Source organism: Urocampus carinirostris, chromosome 5 (genome assembly GCF_059441175.1).
Source record: "Urocampus carinirostris isolate Australia breed hairy pipefish chromosome 5, RoL_Ucar_1.0, whole genome shotgun sequence".
Taxonomy (NCBI): Eukaryota; Metazoa; Chordata; class Actinopteri; order Syngnathiformes; family Syngnathidae; genus Urocampus; species Urocampus carinirostris.
Genome location: NC_142353.1, coordinates 22,111,700 through 22,135,509, shown reverse-complemented (window position 1 = coordinate 22,135,509; position 23,810 = coordinate 22,111,700). Strand labels below are relative to the sequence as shown.

General features: G+C 40.1%; 1 protein-coding gene across 3 annotated transcripts in view; it reads right to left on the bottom strand.

Annotated features, from left to right (window-relative positions):
* sema6a (sema domain, transmembrane domain (TM), and cytoplasmic domain, (semaphorin) 6A) overlaps positions 1–23,588 on the bottom strand; it is a 210,991-nt gene extending 187,403 nt beyond the window's left edge. For all 3 annotated transcript variants that reach the window (XM_088336168.1, XM_088336169.1, XM_088336170.1), the window contains exon 1: positions 23,245–23,588. The gene's annotated coding sequence lies outside the window, so the exon portion shown is untranslated. The remainder of the gene's footprint in view (positions 1–23,244) is intronic.
* Positions 23,589–23,810: the final 222 nt, after the last annotated feature.

Sequence of the window (23,810 nt, the reverse complement as noted above, 5' to 3'; positions counted from 1 at the left end):
TTACGTAAAGGCAGTAAATAAGGCACAATAAAAATAACAAATAGCAGCAAGATAAAAAAAAGAAAGAATATGCAAAAAGAAGTATAAACATATATAGGGTTTCAAATATAAAATGTGCAAAGTATATATGAAACAGTTTTGCATTGATTTGGCAGAAGGCAGAGGGGTATGGTAGGGGAGGGAAAGAGTTTAGAGTCCTGAGAGCCTGATGAAAGAAGCTGTCCTTGATCCTGCTGGTTCTGACTCTAAGACTCTGCAGACTCTATTTACCTGTCACTATCAGCCAATCATGTTGCTGTTCTTTGATTTCACATCCCTTAGGGTGGATCTGCTTTTTGTAACCTTGGAGATTTCATTTTAAAAAGGGTCAGGGGAGGGACTTCTTTTATTCTTAGGGATCCTATACCTGTCTTGCTAGCAAGTTCAAGATCAATGGATGACTTTTCTCCTTTTTTTGCGTGTCTACTAAACTATAAAACTAACATGATAACATTTCACAATAGCAATAGAACCATAATATTCATCTTGCTAGTTGGCACTTCTAAACTGACATCACCCAGCTTGCAACAAACTCAAAAGTACTGTGAAAACTAGGTCACTTTTCTTCTGCCGCTGTTTTTCCGAATGCTTGTAAATGCACCGCGAAAAGAAAGAGGAACTCAACGTAATGTAAGGACGGATTTGAAGGGTTCTGTTCATGTCCCTGTTCTTTTATCTTATAAACGAGAAAGAAAAAAATGAAAAAAAGATTCATTATCTCATCACTATTCATCACACAGCTCAACAGGAAAGAAGAAATACGATATTTTAACCCAACTGCTGGTGAATGAATACATTATCATGCAAGGCGCTTTTCTTTTCGTGCCCCTTTGCTCACAGCTTGTCACTCTTGCCTGACATCTCAACATGACGCATCAAAGAAAGGCCGCTAGGAGGTAGAGGGTTATTTATCTTGGTTTAATCATTTTCCCCTTCGGAGCATCGGGGCCTCACTTCCTGTCTCCTTTGCCAAATGTCCAGACACTTTCTATTAGAAGCTCTGACAGTCCAGCTTCTGTCTTTCGCTTCTCTCTACTTACATTTCCTGATTGCTTCCCTTTGCTGTGACCCCCATAGCACCCGGCAATATGCTTACACTTGATAGCTCTATCACTATTAATGCTGTCCGTCATGCAACCTGCTATATTTCGTCTCTCTCTGAGATTTGATGCTTAAAATAACACACTGGATTAAGTTGATTTAACAATACCGCTTAACTAATGGACCAACTATGAGCCAGAGAAGTCAAACAGTAACAACTTAGTGTATTAGTCCATTTATCTTAGGGGTAAACAGTATTTAAACGCAAAAATAAAAAGTAGGTTTTTGTAAGCCAGCTAATGCATACAAAGTAATGCTATCAATAAGATTTGACACTATTATTTCGTTTTATAAGTTTAAAGTTTATAGATACTCAAATAAGAGAGAAGACATCAAAAAGCAAGGAGAACAGGGGAAACTCAAAACCTCACATTCAACTCATATTCTAAAGGCCTTTCTGTCAGGTTTTCAATGTAAATCTCTTGAATTTCTGTCTCAAGATAATTAGCTTGTTTTTATATTACTAAATATAAAAACAATGTTTCTCATACACACACACACACACACATAAAGTAACGTTTCAACAATGAGTGTAATTATATCTCTTGTACGTTTATCAATCTTGTATTCTTTTATTTTGAAGTCGTGTCCTTGTCTGTACTGATTTCTTTGACGAAAATAAACCACTCCCTCTCTCGGCTTGGACTCCATACAGAACGGACGTAAGTTCTTGTCTTCCACCATCATGTAGAATTAAACTATATACATGTATTTTATCTGTGCAAATATAGCTACTAAATAGTTTTAATAATGTCAATCCCTGACACTTTCCCCTAAGCTAGAGGTAAGATCGGGCCTAAAAAATTAAGCTTGACCCGACCCGACCCGAGTTGCAGGTATGAAACCCCGAACCCGCCCAAACCCAAGGGATAACTTTGATTTGATAACTTAGCCCGAAATATACAGCTTGGCGTTTACTTGGGGCCGAGTCCTTAAAATGAAGTGTGCTGCAAGTGCAGCGCCAAAATGAACGGTTTGCCGCTGAAGTGCGCAATTCGACAACGTGCAGTTAATGAAAGTGAGACTGAAACTGAACAAATTCTCACCAAAAAGAAAATCATATTCATCCAATTTACAGCTGCAAATGGTGAAATATTTGGCCGAAAAGCATAAAGTTTGTGTCAAGGTTAAAACTTGAGATTATAGTAGAAAAAAGGAAAAAACAGTCTGAGTTGTAAACTGAGGTTTTTGATTAGTTTTGATCTTCGAAAGTACGTCCTTTCAGAATCATCTCAAGGAAGAACAACCTCCTCTTTTAGCAGAAGGCTCATTTATTGTAAAACACAAGAAACATCTGATTGGATTATATGAACACAGGAAATGTGATTGGTTTCGACAGGAAGTAGTAGAGACAAAGTTATTTTGGCTTGGGAAACCCACTCTCCAGACACTGAAGGTGTTTGCGAAATCCTAAAACCACAAATTTATTGAGCACTATAGAAATATAAACGTATAAAGATATAAAAAGAGTATAAAAGTATACAATATATTAAATAAATAGTATAAAAGGGACATTTAGATCATAATTTCCCCTACAGTTGGTAAAGCTTTTAGGCTATCGGCAAGAAGCGGAAATGACGTCTGACATGAGCGAAGTGGAGGGAGTAAGCAGTGCATCTTTTACCCAAATACCGAGGAGAAAAATTTCTTTGGATTAAGTGATTTGGAGTTAAACTGATATTGAGATAAGCATTTTATTCATCCAAATTGTCACTTGAGTAAAAGTAAGTGCATGCTTTGCAGATCCTACATAAAGGAAACAAAAAGATAAAAAAAAGTGTGAGAGATGCCCGGCTGGCCTGACTTAATGACTGACGTTTTGAGCCCGAACCGGTTCGGGTCGGGTTCGGGCCTGGGCCCAAGATCTTACCTCTACCCTGAGCCCTTTCTTTCTATTACATAGCATAGGTTACAGATCTGCTCTAAAGGGTGTGGTAATCAAAGAACAGCAACATGATTGGCCAATAGTGACAATGATGTAAACAGTGCATAATAGTCAAAACATTAAACAACAATGAGTTAAAATACTCAAAATAACAAACTGGCATGACTTTTTCACACTGTAAGAGTGAGTGATATATCCTATAGCGCTTTAATCATCTCATTAAACATGCGAAAGTTCCCATTGACTGTAAAATGTTATGAGGATACATGTTTTGTATGCTGATCCAGAATGGAAAAGGATTTTGGGTGTGTGGCTCCTTGTGAGCCACTGGATTTACATAAAGAAAGAGCGATGTCATAAAAATCCCGCTTTGGAAAGTGAAAAATTGATACTGAACATAATCCAGGTGACAGTTTGTTTATCTTTCTACAAAGCAGATTTAAACAAACAAGACAAAAGGTTGTAGTTGGAGCGATCCAGGATTTCCTTCACTGTCGCACAAGTGCAATGTGCTCACGCATGCTTGCCTGTGTGCACGTGTGTGTTGCTGTGTGTATTTGAGATGTGAGTAAGTCTTTGTGAGGCCTCCACTCAACAGAGTGATGATAAGTACTCCCAGCCCGGCGCTCCGCATGAGCTGATGGACAGCCGGGCCGAGAACACTAGGGGCCTTGTGGTTGTGGACAGTGTGTGTGTGCACAAGTGTGCATGTGTGGGCACTGTGGTGAAAGGATGGGATGGGGGGGTTGAATGAATGTGGTGGTGAGGGGCAGTTGGCAGTGTAAGTCACAATGTTTACACCAGCTACGCCACTGGACCGTACCACATGGCTGCGATTTGTTCATTAACCACGTAATAAATGTGCGAGCACACACAGAGGTAATATTGTTCTGTCTGATTAGTTTGCGAATTCGAGGATTCTCCAGGGAATCATTTGAAGTGCGCCAGTGACTTTAACCAGTAAAGGAAGAGACTGGGCCTGATTTCCCAACAAGATCCGAGACGTAGGAACACATGTAGTCAATATTTTTCTGTTTGCGCTGAGTGCTATTTAACACGTTTTTTCACTTTAAAAAATAACTCAAAATATGGGTGCGCTTTATACATGACGTTTTTTGGGTGGCATGTTACCGTTCTTGTGCCATTGATCACTTGAACACTATCGCTGATCACAATTGCGAAACATTGGATGCAACAGGAATTGAACCCAGGTTGCGGTTCCGATTCCTAACCACTAAACCACCAGTGATGTAGATGAGATACTAAAAGGCATTCAATTTGATTTCATTAACACCCTATTTTTAGTGACAGTACCAGAAACGAATGTCAGAAAATGTTAAAAACAGAAAGTTGTCCTGAAGAAAAAAAATAGAAGCGAAAAGGGAAACATCTCTTGTATCTCTCTCTGGTGTATCTGATGATTAACCATCCTTTGAAGGGTATCAAATAAATACATTATAATATCGTATGTTCGTTGTGTTCATAGGTTAGGTTTTTTTTCTCTTACAACAAGAATTTTTACTTTTTCGAAGAACAATTTATCTGTTTATTCTGTTTTTAATATTGAACACCTGCAAAATAGATTGCATAGGATGCCAATTCCTTTTTGACTATTTCACATTGAAGTTGTTTCTTGTTTCCTGTCTCCAACCACTTTTAATCTAAGAGCTACTTTTTGTTACTAATTAGTGTAAAGGGCTACCAATTTGATATGCATTTCTGAAATAACAACTTTTCATCTAGTTACTATGGTATTACCAGGTTAATTATTGGAAGTAGTGTTAAATAGTCTCAGTCAACCACTAAAAAAAACATTTTACTCAAAAATCACAATGACCCAGCACTGGTGAGCTATTTTTAGAGCCAGTTTGCGGGCTACTCTGGTGTTCTTAGCGGGCAACATGTTAGGGACACCAGGTTTATATCATTGTCACTATCAGCCAATCATTTTACTGTTCTTTGATTACCACACCATTTAAAGCGGTTCTGCTTCTTTAACATGGGAGATTTGTCAAAATAAAGGGCTCAGGAGCAAACCTTTACAACCTGGTTGGAAGTCCGTATCTGAGGTTTTAGCTCTATCTCCTGTTCTATTTGCTATTTGAAAATCCATTAATGTCTTCTTTCTTCAATATGAGTGTCTAGTACCTTAAATTACCTCAGTTTTGCTGATGATATTGCCGGATTGGCAGAAAACGGACAGGAACTCAGAGATCTGGTCAAACGCCTGGACTAAGCATCAACCCAGTATTGGATGGAAATCAGCACAGAAAAAACAAAAGTAATGACCAACCAGCCCTAAGGTGTCACCACAAACATCACCATCAACCACAAAGAGGTACAACCTGTCACCAACTTCAAATATCTTGGAGCTGTCATATTAGAGGCGTGGTCAGAACCAGATAATATGGCTAGAATTGTTCAAACCACAGCCACACCTGCTAGAATTTAACCCACGTGAAGGGGCAAGAACCTAGCAGTGAAATCAAAGATCAGACTCATGCAAGCACTGGTTACCTTAACCTTTCTCCACGCTTGCGAGACATGGACTCTCACAGCAAAGCTGGAAAATAAAATGCAGGCCATTGAGATACGATGCTACCGGAAACTTCTAGGCATCAGCTACTTAGCCCATGTGACAAATTAAATGGGGTGCACAACACCATCAGAGGGCACATTGGACCCTACGAAGAACTGTTGTCAACTGTGCGCAGACGGAAATTTCTGTGTTATGATCACGTCACAAGGTCATCAGCACTGGCCAAGATATTTCTCTAAGGCACAGTCCAAAGGGGCAGGAGGAGAGGAATACTGAAAAAGAACTGGGCCAACAACATTAAGCAATGGACTGGTGCCAACATTGCCACGACGCAACAACAGACCAGGGACCGTCAACAGTGGAGAAGGCTGTCCAGAGTTGAGTCCTCATTGGTTCCTCAATGACTCATGCTGTTAAGGGATCCGTTAACCATGATTAATCTTTAATCTTATTACCGATACTGTAATGACACCAGGTCTTGAGTACTCATCGATACTGACACCTCATACCATTGTTAGGTCAAATGATATATTAAAAAGAAAATGTACACATTAGCATAGATACTGATACATAGTATCAGTATTCACTGATATCTGTTAAAGCCTGAATTCTACAACATAAGTTAGACAAGCAGGGCTCAATAAACCTTCACACTTTCATTAATGCGATTGCCATTAAACTTCCCTTATGAATGACTTCATAAATCTTTATGTACTGAGGCACAATCGAGCCGAATGGAAAAAGAGCTTTCTCCAAGCTTTCCCAATGTAAAATGCACATAAATGTCTTAGGGAGAAGGAGTAGTCCACTTGATGGGGAGAATGATGTGTGTAATCTGAGATTGACTCGTTTAATCGATAAAGCGAAATCCATCGGTGCTTGTTTTTGAATTGTCCAACTGAATGTGGGTCGTTCGTTGTATTTATCTGAAAGATGTGATTGATATGTGTTAAACATTATATACAGTATGGTACACATGGACTGTGTTGGGGTTATATCTTTGTCAATCCATTGAAAACTGAAAAAAATGTTGATTTATAGCAGATTAATTGTTCTTAATTTAAACGCATAAGGATGTGTATCATTCAAAAGAAGGATACATTAGTTATCTTTACATATTTAAAGGAAATGACACAATACTCACTTTACTGAAAATATATTTCATGACATCATATTCTTAAATACGTATGCCATACCATACTAAATAGGGGATAGGAAAGTTCTGATATATGTATCAGTATCAAGCCGATACAACCCTTTTATAAGGTCTCGTACTTACGGTTTAGTCAATGCCAGTTTTGGCAGCCTTCCAGAGGCCATTTGGCAATCAGGATACTGAAATGAAAGGAAAGAGCAGAAGGGCCCGCCACGCCGGCCATTGTACTTTGGCGATTACCCAAGTAGTTATATTTGATATATGATTTGAAGATATTTCTTTAAAAAATCATATCCTTTTTTTACAGAGGTAACTGGATTTTATATACTAATGGTATTAATATTTAGGTCTTTGTGTTTTCCAAAATCTCCGATACTGAATCATATCATCGACAAAGTCAATTCACTGTAAGTCATTCATCCATCCATCCATTATCTGCACCGCTTATCCTCAGTAGTGTCGCGGGGGTGATGGAGCCCATCCCAGCTATCTTCGGGCAGTGGGCAGGGGACACCCTGAACTGGTTGCCAGCCAGTCGCAGGGCACAGACAACTGACTCGCTCATCCACACCTCGGGACAATTTGTACCAGCCAGTTAACCTGACATGCATGTTTTTTTGGAACGTGGGAGGAAACCAGAGAAACCCACGAAAGCACGGGGAGAACATGCAAACTCCATACAGGAAGGTTTGATACTGTTAGTCAATATTACCTAAAACTCTTTCAAATGTATCCGAGCCTTTGCATCGAGTTCCATCATTGTATACGTTAGTGAAGACGACTAAAATAGGGCAGCACAGCTCCATCATGTTTTGCACGTCTTCCTCGCAGAAGTATTTAAATCTTTCCTCACAGAGGGTGCTTGGCGATGATTTTTCACAATCATTTCTGCCTTTGCCAAAACCATGCAGCACATTAGGTCTGTTGAAGACTCTCATTTGACCATAGGCGTGAATATGAGTGAGAGTGCAAGAGCCCAGCATGCAACCCCAATGCGTAGTCGTTTAGCAAATAAATGGTTGGATGCTTGGACCGTGACCTGAAACCAGAACTAAATCACAGATCCCGGTGGACAGGCAGAGCTGTTACTCTTTACCTGGAAGTGATTAATATTAGCCCAAGGCCAATGGCAAGCAATCTCTCATCATCATTAGAGTGTAAGATGAGCAAAGGGTTGCTTGTTACGGATAACAGAGTGGCTAGGGTGTCATCCGACGAGGTCTTTTCAGGTTCAGGGCCGACTGTGGCGGGTTTTGGAGGACAGTGATTATGGTTGCCAGATAACGGCAGACGGGGAAGCTACAGTGCGAATTGGGGGTGCATGAATAATGAGACTAAACCTTCCTCCTGTGCGAAGAAGTGCGGATTATAGCCTCTATGACTGCTACCATGCCATGAGCATACAGATCGCCTTACACATTGGGTTTCCTACTCTTTGATGACTGAAGCAGACACACAAACACACACAAACACACAAAGACACGCACTTGCCCGCTCATGAATGCATGCATGCGTGTGCCCATTCTCCAAACGCTTGCCGCACCTGAGAATGTGTGATGTCACCTGCACTCGCATCACTTCAAAGGGTAAAAAAAACACTCATGAGCCATTGACAAAGTCTCGACACTTCCTCTAATGCAGGGGTGTCAAACTCAATTGCACAGAGGGCCAAAACTCAAACCACACCTTTGGTTGCGGGCTGAACAAGATGAATATTTAGTGAATACAATAAACCTGATTTTTAAAATAGAAAAACATAAATATGAAGAAAAAGACGACAAGATGATTATTCCACAATAAACAAACTTAAAATACTTAGCTCTCCATAAAGATGTCTACCGTAAAACCTAACAAAAATCAAACTAAATTAAAATACATTGGAAATATAGATACAATGTGTGCTTCTACCATAAATATAATTTCAAAACAAACAGGAATGTTATTTCAGAGTAAACAAACGTAAACATTAAATTACCGTATTTTCTGCACGGTAAGGCGCACTAGATTATAAGACGCTTCTCCCAAAAGGTCTTTTGCGATTTTTTTGTTTGAAAATAAGGCGCACTGGACTATAAGGCACATAAAATTTTACTATAGTAAAAGCAAGGGTTGCGTGAATAATAAATACGTAATGGCATATAAAGGCATATAATAAAAAATGGCAATTACCTCCAAGCAGAAGATCCATCGTGCAGAGTGCAGATTTGCACATACCATGCAGTACAATAGACCCTTGGAATACAGCGACCCCGCCTTATGAAGTTTTTACTTCAAAAGATGTTTGTTACAGCAATTTCCCATCTAAACGACACCAACAGTGTTGGAACTAATATAATACAAAGGAACGTGTTCCTGGAACACAATTACTTTTCTCGATAACACAGTAATTGATCAAATTTGGAACTTAACTGTCGTTACAACTTAGTGTTACTCTGCTACTTATCAAAAGCAGATCATGAGTTACAACAACCCGTGATCGGGAACCGTTACTCAATTGCTCACGATGTAACACACAATCCTTAATATGCCAGCAAAGTTTAAGAAGGGTGGGTGTGTTTATGTTTACCCACAAATTACAATTAAATACAGTTATGGTGGCGCTGTCTCATGCACAAAGTATGAGGTTGCTGAATTTCTCCTCACAGAGATATTCTCTCTACCCTATATACCTGGATCTAGGCCTTTTTGACATCTAAAATACTGAAACCAGGGCTTGTGTCACCAGTAGCAAATGGTAGACAGCACAAGGGAGGGTGTGGCTTATGCAGGAACAACAAAAATCAGTAGGGCAAACGTGAGCACAGAATTTATGGTAAAACCGTGCTGATTTTCTTTTATATATTTGCAAATTAATTTTCCAACACACGTGCCTGAAGCAAAAAAAGAAAACATTTTGTACAGTTTCCAGAAATGGAGGAAATCCTTGAGTGGTTTGAAGCCCAGAAACAAAATGGAGTGTCTCCACTAAGTGTTTGTTTGCGAGCTTTCAACTTTGCACAAGCTAAGAAATATGAAAAAGGTTTACTGCTTCCACAGGTTTGTGAACACATTTTCTTCTTTGTGGTTATTTTAAAGCATATTTATTTAGATACTCATCTCTCAAGAGTGGGATAACGCTTTACACCGAAAAACAACGGCCACCAGATGATGAAGGTTTTGTGTCTGAGTCAGATCAGAAGGCTTCTCCTCTGTTTATTGTAGGGAAGCAAACCCAACTACCTGAACAAACAGCTAGGTTAGGGATAGGTGCTGCCAGGCTGTACTTGCGAAGGACACACCACAGGAAGTGGTGCCCTGATGACTCAGCGGTTAAGGGATCTGTGATATCTGAAGGGGTTGGGGGATACTCAATATCTTGTTAAATGGAGTCATTATAAAACAGGACGTTCTGTAAGTATTTAGTGTTTTTCAGTAGTGCACCCCACACCGGTGTTGACAGAAGGTTGATTGTAAGCTCGATAGATTGACGCAAGGAAAAAGATCGATACCCGAGTGTCGGACCCACTGACTGAGAAGTAGGTTGGCGTTTAGTGTATTAAGAAGACGGATACTCCTCGCATTGGAAAGTCCTTCACACATGGCTTTCTCTTCAAATCCATTATATGATTTCAGCGGAGCGACAATCAAAACACCCAGCTAAGCATGAAACAGGAGGCCAGGGGCCGTCTTCTATCGCCCGTGCTGTAAACAGGGCCAAATAAGCGCTGCTTAATGTGCCGAATCACAGCCCGGGCGTTCAATGAGGTGCCTCCGTCTCTAAGCTTGACTGTGAATAGATTCAGAATTTGAGAGACAAAAAGGAAGGCAATGATTGGAATGAAACAGCTCTAAGAGCCAGCTCTTTAAAGTGAACGAAGGGAGCCGGCTCCCACCGATTAAGAGCCAGTTCCCTTCACGACGCATGCGTTTTAATCCTTTTTTTTCCGGGATCCTGTGTTGTTGACTTTATTTATTTTATTTTTTTCCCCTTTTATTTCTCTTTTTCTTTTGTTTTTTTCTCTATCCTGGCTTTTTTTCTTATCTCCTCTTTTTTTCTCTTGCTTTTCTTTTTCCCTTTTCTTCTTTTGTTTTTCATCCCCAAGGTCTTACTTCTTGTTCTCACGTTTTTCTTTATTTTTCTTTTTTTCTCACTCTTTTCCTTTTTTTATATTTCTCAATTGTTTGGTTTTATCTTTTCCTACCTTTTTCTCTTTATTTCTTGCTCTTTTGATTTTTTTCTTCCTTGCTTTTTTCTTGCGTATCCATTTTTTCCTTCTTCTTTATTCTCCTATTTCTTCTTTGTTATCTTTCTTATGTATCTTCTATTTTTTTTGTGAGCTCGTTTTTTCTTTTGCTTTAACAACTTCTTTATATATTTTTAATTATTTTTTTCCTGTTTGTTTTCTTTTCTCTTGTATTTTACTTATTTTTTTCTTTTTTTTTACCAATGTAATTTTTTTCCTCCTCTTGTTTTGTTTTTTTTACATATTTCTGCCCGTTTCAAGTTATTTTGTGCATGATGTTGCATAATAATTGCTAAGATATTGATTAGAGCACCCAAAAAATTTTGAAGAGCCGTTTGGGATCCGAAAAACCCGGTTTATTTTAGTGAACCGGGTCGGAAGAGCCGATTCCCTAAAAAGACACGTGATTCCCATCACTACTGGGAGTGCAGTTTTACCAGAGAGCATGAAAAGATTCACGCGCAGGAGTGATGGAAGGTTCACCGCTGGGATAAAAATGGAATCCATTTTGAATCCCGAAGCATGCACAGGCATGGAGCGTGAATCCGGTTATTTGCGTTTGGCCGTTATAGGCTCTTCAATGGCTTCCTTGCTTCCCCCTCCATGTGCTCAATTGTTCTGCCTTCCTCTCACTTATCATTTCCTCTCCTCCTGTACGGTCACACCTCTTTCCTTGAACGCCTCTTCCTCTCGATCGAGTTTGCCGGACCACCCCCCAACATTGTCATAGGTCCTGAAACTATGGCAACGGAACGAGAGGGAGCGAGCGCTTTCTATGATTAATAGATGAGAGATGTGGTGCTGATCGCTTCAGCCTTGGGAGAAGGGAAGGATGCACGTCCACGAAACCGTGCAAACACGTATGCAGAGTCACACGCAAACACGCAAAATTCGCCTGTAGATAGGAACCTCTGTGTTGTGTTCTGCGGGAACAGCCCAGGGCGAGGGCAAGGCCACGTTCTGTCTTACCAAGGTGACCAGTTAATGCAGGTCTCATAAAGGCCGGCAGTACCGTTTATTGATCGATCCGGTTTCTATATAGATTATGGGGGGGGATTACGGTGGATTCCAGACATGTGAGAGTTGGGATAAACCTTGACTTGCAGGGAATTAGACCCACTGGCTGGAGCTAAGGGAGCAAAATCTGGCACACCTTTTCATGGCCAAATTCAAGCTCTTTTTTAGGACTTTCAAAGCCATTATTCACTTTTCTCCAGTACCATTAAGAGAAGAAATCCTGTGTGAATCATATATTTTGCAGAGCTACAAATATAATTTACACATGTGATTTTTAACTTTGTGGGTGCTGTTTTAAAGATATATGGTTTTTAGATCTTGAGTGACTTCCGAAATACAGACGCTCCCCTACTTACGACCATTTGACTTACGAAAAACGATAGATACAAACATTTTTTTCGGGATGGCGAAAAATATCTGGACATTGCTGTAAGTTAGATTTTTTTATTGTGTGCACCTTTTTCCGAGTACAGGACATTACTGTAGTGCTTCTTCCCGCCGGTAACGGCGTGTCGCACTGTGAGTGCTCACCCAGCATCCACGCTGAAGAAGATATCAGGCTTCCTCTTCCCAGCTGGTGAGTAAACATATACTGTATCTCCAATTTTGACATTTTTATTGTTTAATATTACGTCCATCCATTCAATATGCTTGGTGTTTAGTGTAAAGAAGTGGCGAGTTGTTTCTTTTGAAATGAAAGTGGCATAAGAAAGCTTGATGCGGTTGAGAAAATGGTCGGGACGCTTTTTTTCTGCCAGCTTTTTACCACGGAGGAGGACCTCTTGAAGTGCATCTTCCAAAAGTAAGTTAAACTCAACTTTATTTATCTTTATAGAGCATAATATTTCATGAAATGTTTATTTTTTTAGTATAAAACAATAAAAGTTACTTATACAAGCCTTAAACATACTTATATAAACCTTAAACATACAAAATCTAGCATTGAGGAACTACAATTTCAACTTCCGAACGATCGTCCAGAACTTATCTCGTTCGTAAGTAGGGCAGCGTCTGTATATCGAAACCCCTCGCTACTTCGCGATTCGGTTATTGCTGGTTCATTTCTTTGCATATTTTGAATTGAATTGTTTCTTTGTTATTGACGTCAACGCATCGTGCATTGTGTTCGGACAGCACACAGGGCTTTGTGTGTTGGGTGGGCGTGACTGTGTTTGGGCGGGGCTGTGATAAGCTGGTGTGTCATATGTCAGTCAAACAGCAGGGCAGACTCGAAAGTCTGGGTGTACCGACGAATCTCTCCTCATGCAACCCCAACCCTAACCCAGACCCTAACCCTATTCTTCTTAGTAAGGCACAGTTTTTTAAATATTTATATATTTTTATAACTGATATACTTTGAGTCACAACCTTGGGTGAAAATTTTCAAATAGTTATTGAACCTAAGCAAAAACTTAGATTGGATTGATACTATTGTCCTGAATCGATACCTGCCTCCTCCATCAATTTGCCAAAAGTGACACTTATCTTATCTTATCCCATATCTCTCTCACCCAGCACCCTCGGACACTTTCTAATTTAAAGCACCTCTCCCTACCCGGCCTGCTGTTGCATCCTGCCTGCCAGGCAGAAGAAAGAGCCCAATCTCCCTCTGTTACCAAAAGCTAAAAATGGCAGAGGCAAACAGGAAGCGCAACTTGGAGTGGTCTTTTTGCAAAGCACATTTACATAAAATCATAAAATCTCTTCAGAGAGGCATCTATTGTAACCAAAAAAGTTAACATGTGACTGTTCCTGAACGAAAATCTTGTAAATCTGTTGGCACTGTGGCAACACAGCCACTTCATTTGCATTACTGACTTAATTTTCAAAATATTGTGCAATGAAAATCATTTAGTTCTCTAGCTTTCTTTATTTCTTTATCTTTCACTTCCTTTCTCTCTGTCTTTGTCTTTTTGTTTCTTTCTTTCTTTCTTTCTTTCTTTCATCTTTTTCTTTTCTTTTTTATTTTTTCGTTTTCCCATTGTTTTGCCTTTTTTTTTTTACTCTTTTGTCTTTTTTCTTTTACCTTTTTCTTTATCACACAGAGTGACTCAGTTAAAAATGTAGGTGTCATATTTGACCCTGATCTATCCTTTGAAACGCATGTAAAGAAAATTACTAGAACCGCTTTCTTCCATCTTTGTAACATTGCTAAAATCCGTTCAATACTGTCTCAGTCGGATGCGGAAATTATAATTCATGCGTTTGTTACCTCCCGTCTCGATTACTGTAATGCACTACTCTCTGGTCTCCCGAAGTCTAGAATCAAGTCTCTTCAGCTGGTACAAAATGCCGCAGCGAGGCTATTAACTAGGACAAAAAAGTACGATCACATAACACCGATTTTGGCTAACCTGCATTGGTTCCCAGTTAGCCTTAGATGTGATTTCAAGGTTTACTTAGTATTATACAAAATCATACATGGACTTGCTCCCTCTTATCTTTCAGATCTGATTTCCCCCTATGTCCCGGTCCGAAGCCTACGATCTGAGAGTGCCGGTCTTCTGGTGATCCCAAGAGCAAAGAAGTGTTCTGCTGGTTCGAGAGCGTTCTCCATCCGGGCACCGGTGCTGTGGAATGCTCTTCCTCCTGAGATCCGATCTGCAACCTCAGTGGAAATGTTTAAATCTAAGCTTAAAACTCACTTCTACTCCATAGCATACGAATAACCTACTCTTCTCGTCGGCTGAAAAATAGTCTGTGTAATATAGTGTAATAATCTGTGAAGCCCTTTGAGACTCTTCGTGATTTAGGGCTATACAAATAAAAATCACTTGACTTGACTTGACTTTATATTTCCATTTCTTTTTTTCTTTCTTTGCAAAAATCTGGACAAACATGTGAAAAAAGTGTGCATTTTGGTCACTTTGAGTATCCGTAATTTGCATACCTCTTTATGTTTTCTAGCGCTTGCTTTCCGTTGCATGACACAATACAGTGACATGTAGTGGTCACATATTACACAACGCCCCTTTAACAATTAGATAAATCAATAATTTTTCCTCCTGGCACCGCCCCGCTGCTAAAATATAGAACCCAATGCAGCTCGTAAGACAAGGTTTGCCCGGCCCTGGTTTATATCGTGCAATATATGTGTAGCAACATGTTTTCTATGAAACAGTAATATTTGTGACTTGAATAAATAATCAAATCTGAGTTATTTTACATAAAGGATAGTGACGTTACACACCTTTTAATTACTTTTAGTTAAATTTATATGTCAGGCCCAAAGGTCAGCCATTACTCTGACGTGGCCCTCGTGAAAATGAGATCTACACAAACACATTTCAAAAGGCAGACAGGAAGTAGTCGGGTCCGTTGACTTGTTTTCCTTGTTTTCGTAATTTAACCCGTTTACTCCAGTACATTTGAAAGGACACACAGTATACACACAAGTATCCGGGTGCATCGCCATGGTTACCCAAAGTAAATTGTTATACTGATTTTGTCATGAACAAATCATCCCGAGGAAAACACTCATGTAAACGTGGTATTATTATGCTAGACGCACAAACTTCACTGAGGGAATCCCTCCAGTAGAAAAACAAAGCCTTCTTTAAAACAATAATGTAAATGCAACACGCGGGGATATAAGGCCTCATGTGTTCGTTGTTTGAGGCTATGACTGTCTTCTCAGAATAACAGTCCATGTTGCATTCATTGACACAGTGCAGTGGGATGGTGTCACACTATTTGCGTAGTGGTAGCAGGGGCCACCATTCAGATTACACAAACCGAGCACAGTACTGGACAATAAGGCCTCAAACTTAAATAAAATGGACTATTTGTTTCTCTTAAATGAGCTGGCTCTATATTTCGATTATGGATAATTGCCTTTTGGAACATTTGAATGCTTCGTTTTTCTTCAGAAAGTCTGTCAAGATGAGTGTTAGAGGTTGAATTTTAATGGTTGAATTGTGTTTGTTGTTGTTGTTGCTAGCCTGTTGTTTAAAATCACAGACTTGTTTTAGGACTCATTTTGAATTTTTGGGGAACTGGTGCCATTAAAATGTTTCGGCCATATGTAGGTGTTAAAACATTTTTAGATGAGGTTATTTAGTAGAAGGCATAGTGGTTGATTGGCTAGTGAGTCCGCCTCACATTTTAGAGGTCTTGTGTACAACTCCAGCTATCGGCTGAGGGTTTTTTTCCTTCTCCCAGGTCCCCAAAACATGCATGGCATTGATCAGTTCAAATTATACCTACAGTAGGTTACTGTAAGTAGTTGTCTGTCTTTATGTGATGCGTGATACTAGAACTACTGACTGTTTCGGTGTTTACATTAAAGGTTTGAAGTGTTGAATAGTTCCTCAATTAAGTATGTGTTAGCTGCTTTTGTCTTACTTTTAGCAAAGCTGTTCGGGGTGGAACACATTATGTAGGAGGAATGGGAGGTGGGATGTGCAGTAGAGGGACATCTTACTCCGACCCATAGGTTTTTTATTTTTTTTATTAGTGTAGAATGAAAACAGTGAAGTATGAAAAGCCCTGCTTTTGGTAAAGGTTGTTTGAGCTCGTCTAAGAAAAGCACGTTCTTGCGCACAAAACAATACAGGTTGATTATATAAGCCTTAAACATACTGATATAAACCTTGAACATACATTCCATACAAAATATAGCACTGAAGCAACTTATGAACAAATTCAACTTTCTTTCTTTCTCTTCACAAGTAGGGCAGCATCAGTAAACGTTTCTATTTTACGTTTTGACTATCGCAGGACTTTTTTGGAACACAACCCCGCGAAAATCAAGGGATCACTGTGCTTATTTTTTTTTTACGAAAAATGTCAAACTTGATTTTGAAAATCCGCTAATATTTATCTTACGGGCATGTAACATGACCTAGACACATAGTTTAAACAGAGCAACAGATGGTCTTTTGCATTGTGCCAACCGAATGTCGCAGTACTAAGTGAACGCTGCTCTAATATACAGTTGAAGACTTCAAGGTTACGCATTCATCCACGTACTGTCCGGTGATAACACAAAGCCTTCCCTCTACTGCTTTCGGATAATCTCTGCTAATGCATCCCCCTCTCCGTTCCATTTGACTAATGGCGAACAACACCGTGTCGAAAAAAACATTTCCGCATGTTCCACGGACATTCGCTGAGCATTTAAAAAGGAAAAAACAATCATGTTTTAAGCTGATTGTAAATGCTCCAGGATGTTTTGAAGCTTTTTCATCCCGCAAACATTTGGCCTAGTCCAGCATATAAAGCGTTTCTTCTGGCATTGTTATTATTTGGTGTCAAAACAACAAAGCCTCGCCGATGCCCATTAAAAAAAAATGTTTTTACCCACAACATATACATAACCACATTGAATATGAACACCATCTTTTACAGGCAGTCGGGTAGGTTAGCTCAGATGTGAAAACTGCCAAAAAAGCTGATTTGGTGTTTTTTTACTTTGCTGACTCCGCAGCTATGCAAGGAAGACATTCTACTCTCTCTGACCAGTTTGGCCTGCGTCACAGTCTTTCACAAGTAATCAGTTACTTCACTCTAGAGGTAAAAATGCTCCCCAAAAAAATAATTTAGCTCTTTGACTTAACAGTTTTTCCAGAAAGACATTTCCTTCTTCTAGGCCAGAACATTCAATTCCAACTCAATGTCTTTGAGGCAGTTAGAAGAAAACCTATATGTGAAAAGAATGCCCCGAAAAAGTTTACTCAGGACTTTTGGTTTTGCGGACTCTTTTTTTCTGAAAGACATTCTTCTCATTGAATTCACCATTCGTTGAATATCAACACCATCTTTCAAAGACAGTCAAGTAGGTTACCCCAGATGTGAAAACTACCAAGAAAAAGCTGACTTGCCATTTATATTTTCCTAACTCTGTAGCTTTCCCAGGAAGACATTCCACTATCTCAGGCCACCCATTTCAGGATATATATGTAGACAATTACATATTTGTAATGATTTGTTTGTACCCTCGTTTCAAGATTTAAGTCTCCGTCCTGACTCTGTCTCACTCTTTGGGTTTTCTATTCTCATGTGCCAATGACCCTGCCAAAAAGGGAAATGCCACCCAAAAATTGTTCGCGTCTTGACACGGTTGAGCTGGCATACAGCCATTCTAGTTGGCATCTGCAAAGCCTTCATTCGCATATGCTAACAAGGATGCCCATTGTTTTAGACATTGATTCGTATTAATGAAATCCGCTTCAAAAAGCACAATAAAGCTTAGAAAGTAGAGCGCCATGTGCACATGTGTGGTCTAACGTAGATAACATTTCACAGCAAGCGATTAGCAACTGATTATAATTTCAGCAAATGCTGTGAATAGAGCCACTGTATGACGAGATCTATGAGTTTGCAAAGTCAAGCCTACTTGCTCTCACAAACGCACACCCCTACTCTTATATACACACACAGTAATACCCATGTAAAAACACTACATTACTCTCTCATACATACTGCTGTACTGTCATTCCCACTACTGCACTCCCTCACACATATTGCTATACTCTCATACACACACTACTCTCGCAGTGTGTGTGAGAGTCTATAGTAGTGAGTGTGTGGGAGTATACCAGCATTTGTGAGAGAGTATAATAGTTTGTGAGTGAAAGCATAGTAGTGTGTATGAGAGTATAGTAGTATGTGTGAGAGAGTATAGTTGTGTGAGTAGGGGGATATAATCATACGTGCGAGAGAACAGTGTTTGTGCATGGGTATGACTGTCTGTATGAGAGTATAGTTGTGCTTGTGTGAGAGTATGGTGTTACATATGAGAGCAAGTACGATTCACTTCTCAAACAGCCTCTCATATAGATCTGTTCTTTCCTCGCACACTCCTATCTGCAATGAAAGGTTTGTGGGAGAAGAGCAACCAAAATAAATCTAAAAATAGGACTAACAGGTGTCAATTGCTTGTGTGAATCACAAAACACTTCCAGCGACGGCAGCTAAAATGACTAAACGGGGGCTGTCTAATAATTTTGGTACAACAAAAAAATTGAAAGCAGCTTTCATTATGCTTGGATATGTTTTCAAAAGGACGAAATCTGCAAAACACACAGCATTTTTTATGATTATGCCTTTTTCTGAGTACTGCTATTAAAGCAGTTTTGCCATTTACCGCTCAGCTGGGATAAATGCTGATGCAGTTTGCAGAGACAGAATGTTGAAATGGGGACAAATCATTTCTTTTTTTTCTAACTCATGGCCCATATGAAGGCATTGTTTCTGCAAGTAAGGGTGCTAACCTCTGGGCACTGTTCTGAAGCGGTCCCCAACCACCGGGCCATGAACCGGTACCGGGCTGTGGGCAGAGGTAAGATCTTAAGCCCCAAGGCCTCGCTTCTCATCACTGACTTATTTTTAAATAAAATGTATACTAAAAAGATATGAGGTCTTTTTTGACAGCGTGAGTAATTTTGGGCACGAAAGACAGTGGTTGCAGAAAAACCGGAGTCGTCTCATCACAACGCGTATTGTACTAAATTCTTGCGATGTAAACCCAAAGATCTCCTTCCTTTCTGTCTATTAACTGTTCTTGTTCTTTTTTTGTCTCTCTGCCTCACTCTCCTGTCATGATTTCTGATGTGAAGCACCTGTGGCCGCTCCTTTGGCGGCAACTGCCTCGGACTCTGATTGGCTCCCTGTCCCTATTTAAACCCACTCCTATCTGTCTCCTTTTGTCAGTCCGTCTGCGAACCTCAGTTTACTCTCGGCAAGCCTTTTTTGACCCTGACTCCCACCTGTTTTTTATTCCCGTCTGTTCCCCGGCTTCGACCCGTTTTTTGATCCTGACCACGTCTACTCTCCTCTCCTGGCTTTCGACTCGTTTCCGACCCCGACCATGTTTTTGCTCTTCTCTCCCGGCTACTGACCAGTTTTCTCCCCTCCCGATGCCGCCATCGCTCGCCACGGAAGATCCACTTCCGCGTTCAGAGCGACCTGCTTGCCACGTTCAGCAATCACCGGATCGTGGGCGCAACCTTTTCTCTATCTTCCAATAAAAGTTGTGAAAAACGCAACGCAAGTGGTTCCTGTCTCCGTTCTGGTCCTGACATCTCCCTTAAAGTGCTGCACTAAATTCTTAAGGACGTATTAATGCTGTAATTTAAGGCTCAAATTTTTAACCCGTCAAAATGACCCACGGCCTAAAAACTTTACCTCAACTCTTGAAAAAAATCTGTCAATGATGGAAAATTGTCTGTTAATGTAACCTCACAGACACAGAAATATAAAAAATGTAAATGTTATCGCTGTCTTGTTTAACTTATACTTTCATTTCATTTCATTTCATTCTTTCCTTATTTTGACTGTCTATTCAACTTTAAATTGATCAGCATTGATTACAGTATTTGGATGAAAATAGTTACCAATCAACACAACAGATGCTCCAGCGCTGTGTTCCACCACTGTGGCAACAGAAGACTGGTAAATAATGGCTACGTGTGCTGTTTTCCTACTTATAGGCATACCTTATTCAAACTTGAGAAAAGCATCCGCAGCTTTCTACAAAGCGTGCCACCGTCAAGTTCTCCCTTGATTTAAACCCAAGCGCATTCCCGTTCATTCAACACCTTCAGCTCTCGTCTTTTCCATCACTGAAGCTTGTAGCTGGCTGGCGACCAATCCAGGGCGCACCCGGCAGGAAAAGGCCCCAGCTCACTTGTGTCAAGCGCCTTCGCAAACGGATGCATGGATCATTTGAAGCACAATCTCAGTCCAGAGAGTACAAAGGGTATGGCGGCGTCCGCCCGTTTCGAAAAACATCAATTGCCCCACAGGCGTTAGGTGCGCATGCATAAAACATAGCCTCCATGAAATAGGCATAAGCGCACCTACTATAAAATGCTTCTGTATTGACTCTCATTCAATAAGCAGTGACAGTTAACAGCGGCTTGACTGGCCTCGTTGTTTAGAGAAGGAGGCCAATTCATTTGAAAAGGAGCGAAGCCGTTTATCAATTATTCAAAGCCACTGTATTCAGGCAGCGTCTTTCCTCGAGTGGCACGTTTAAATACCAACTCTCTCTCCTGTTGGTCCCCTCTCTGCTTCTTCTTCTTCTCACTCACGCATCAACATTCACAGTGCGACAAATACACGTCAGTCACACACATTTGCTATTGTTAGAAGATCGGCAGATCAAACGCTCAACGGAGCAACGCTCTTCGGGGTTGTATTCCAAGGTAGTCTTACTGTAATTCATCTCTTTGCAATACAACATGTCAGCGGGTGAATTGTAACAAAGCGGATGAGCACGTCCAAATTTACAGCCTTTCTTAAAGACGCCTCCAGGAAACCGGTGTGCCCCTAAGGCAATGTTTTAAAAATGATCATCTTGATATTTTTCACAGAAATCTATTCGTTGATTAAAACCATCGGATATAGGGAGTTTTAAACCCGTTTGAGGTTGTGCCCACAGCACAAAATCCACAATTATGCGAGCTCTGTTGATCTTCCCTCAGTCAATATGGCAGAAGAAAACCACTGGGAGTGTCTGGGTGTTGCCATTGGAAGATCCTGCGTGCAGCTCACTCTGTCCTTCAAAGGCTTCTTTTTAAAAAAGCAACATATAAAAAAGCATGATAACCACATTTATTTTAAAAATAAAACATTTGCTTATCTAGTTTAACACTGGTGCACTAATGGATTTCTCGTGGCTTGAACATGCATCCCCTCAACACACCTCAGTCTCAGACGCCATATCCTACACTACAACCCAATAAGAACAATAAGTGAGAAGGTTCTTCATATCACATTACAAGGTATCACAATAAGTGTCGCTCAAAAGGCTCATTTTGAAAAATGAAAAGAAGCAACATACAACAGCATGAAAACCAAATTTCTTCAAAAAAGAAAACATTTACTTATCTATTTCAACACTGTTGCATTAAACAGTAGATACTACTAATGATTTCCTTGCACTTTGAACATGCATCTCTTGAACACACCCCGGTCTGGGCATATCCACCCAATAAGAACAATAAGTGAGCAATAGGTTCATATCACATTGCAAAAGACCACAATGTGCAGTACTGGATACATACTGACTAATCTGCATGTATTATGCATGAATCTCCTATTATTTTTTTTAGCATTAAGCAATACTCAGAACTAATGGTTACCTTTCACCATGGACATGCATTCCCTGAACACACCCCAGTCTGGGCAGCCGAATTCTGCTCTTAAACACAATAACAACAATAATTAAGGAATCAAAATATGTGGTATAGGATACATACTCCTTAATTCTCATTTCTGCAAGCAAATTACTCTTATTATTTAAATAAAGAAAAAAAGGTATAAAATATTTTACAATGTTTGTTATTTTTCTGCCCAGGGTTTCTTTGTGGTTTACAATCTTTTTAAACCAGGAGTGCACCCAAACCCCTCAGTCTTACATACTATCAGACAGTACACCTTTGGTTGGTCTTGACATTAGTGGACACATAGCGCATTTCTTGGGAAGTAATCGTACAATATTGGTGGGGACAGATTTACGATTGCTCCAAATCGGTGGGGACACATCCCCTCCGCCCATACCAAAACTACGCCCTTGCATTACACGGTTATTCCATGTGTATTTTATGTTTTTTGATCATTCTGTATTCTGTGTGCCCTACACCATTTTTTGTACAGAAACAAAAATATTTATTCTTTTTAAGTTTTTTGATAGTTTTCCCCATATTGGCTCTAATCCGGATCGTTTTAGTATCAGTGGGGAAAGAACAGAGATTGTGTAATTGTAACCTGTGAGACATCTTGTGATTAAGGGCTATAGAAATAAATGTGACTTGACTTTACTTGAACGAAGAAAGATACTGAAATAATTATGTGTGTTGTTTATTGGTAAAGAATAAATAAATAAGCCTTGTTTGAATAAATTACCTTTGTTTTTATCCTACATAGTCCAGCTGTGAGTTAATAGGTGCCACGTTGTATTTGCAAGGTTTATTGAGGGGAATTGCAATCATTAAAACAATTAGCTGAGCTTGACAGGTATGTTATATGTAATTTGGTGACTGGCTCACTACAAGGATGCCACGCACTCAGATAAACAACATAATACGGATTACGCATCGAAATTGCGCTCCAGCAACAATACACCGGTAGAAAGAAAAACAACGCAGTCGCTACTTTTCTTAAAATAAGCTGTGGGAACTTTCGATTTGTTTATAGAAATCGCTGTTGTTAAGTTGTTAAAGTGAGCCAGTGCACTTGACGCCCAAGCGAGAGTCCCCTTCCCGCAGCCAAGCGAATACACTCATTCAAATTTCAAAATCTTTCGAGGTTTCAGAAAATGACAAAGAAGAATTCTTACCTTCAGCACGCGAATGTTCAGATCTCGCAGCAGTTGCTCGCTTCTCGTCTATTCGTAATCCATACAACGCAAATCTAAACCTAACGACTCACAACAATAAAAGCGCTACTTTGCTGCCGCGCGTCTCTCCCTTTTCTACGCTCAAATCGGAACACCCATCTCTAAATCCATGCTACAAAACGAGAAAGGGGAAAAAAATACACGAAATATGTTGGAAAGGCTCTAAAAGTATCCCAGGGGAAGAGTGAAGCAAGACGGCCGCCGAGGGTCATCCTATTTGGGGATGAAGCTTCTTAGCAGACTGGAGCTGGAGCGCAGCGAGCCCAAGCTGTCAGCCACCCGCTACACGCGCACACGCATGCTGGGGCACGCACGCGCGCAAACACGCACGGGGAGGAGCTACGTCTGCACAACGAGGGGCTATTGTGTCAATGGGAGCCAGTTATGGACAAGTGTATTTCTATTTTTACACACAGAGGACTGCTAAGAATACTTTCTACTCCAGGAAGAAGAGTGAAGAGTGTTTAACAATTCGATTAGATCGGGCTGAAGTTGGCAAACAGAAG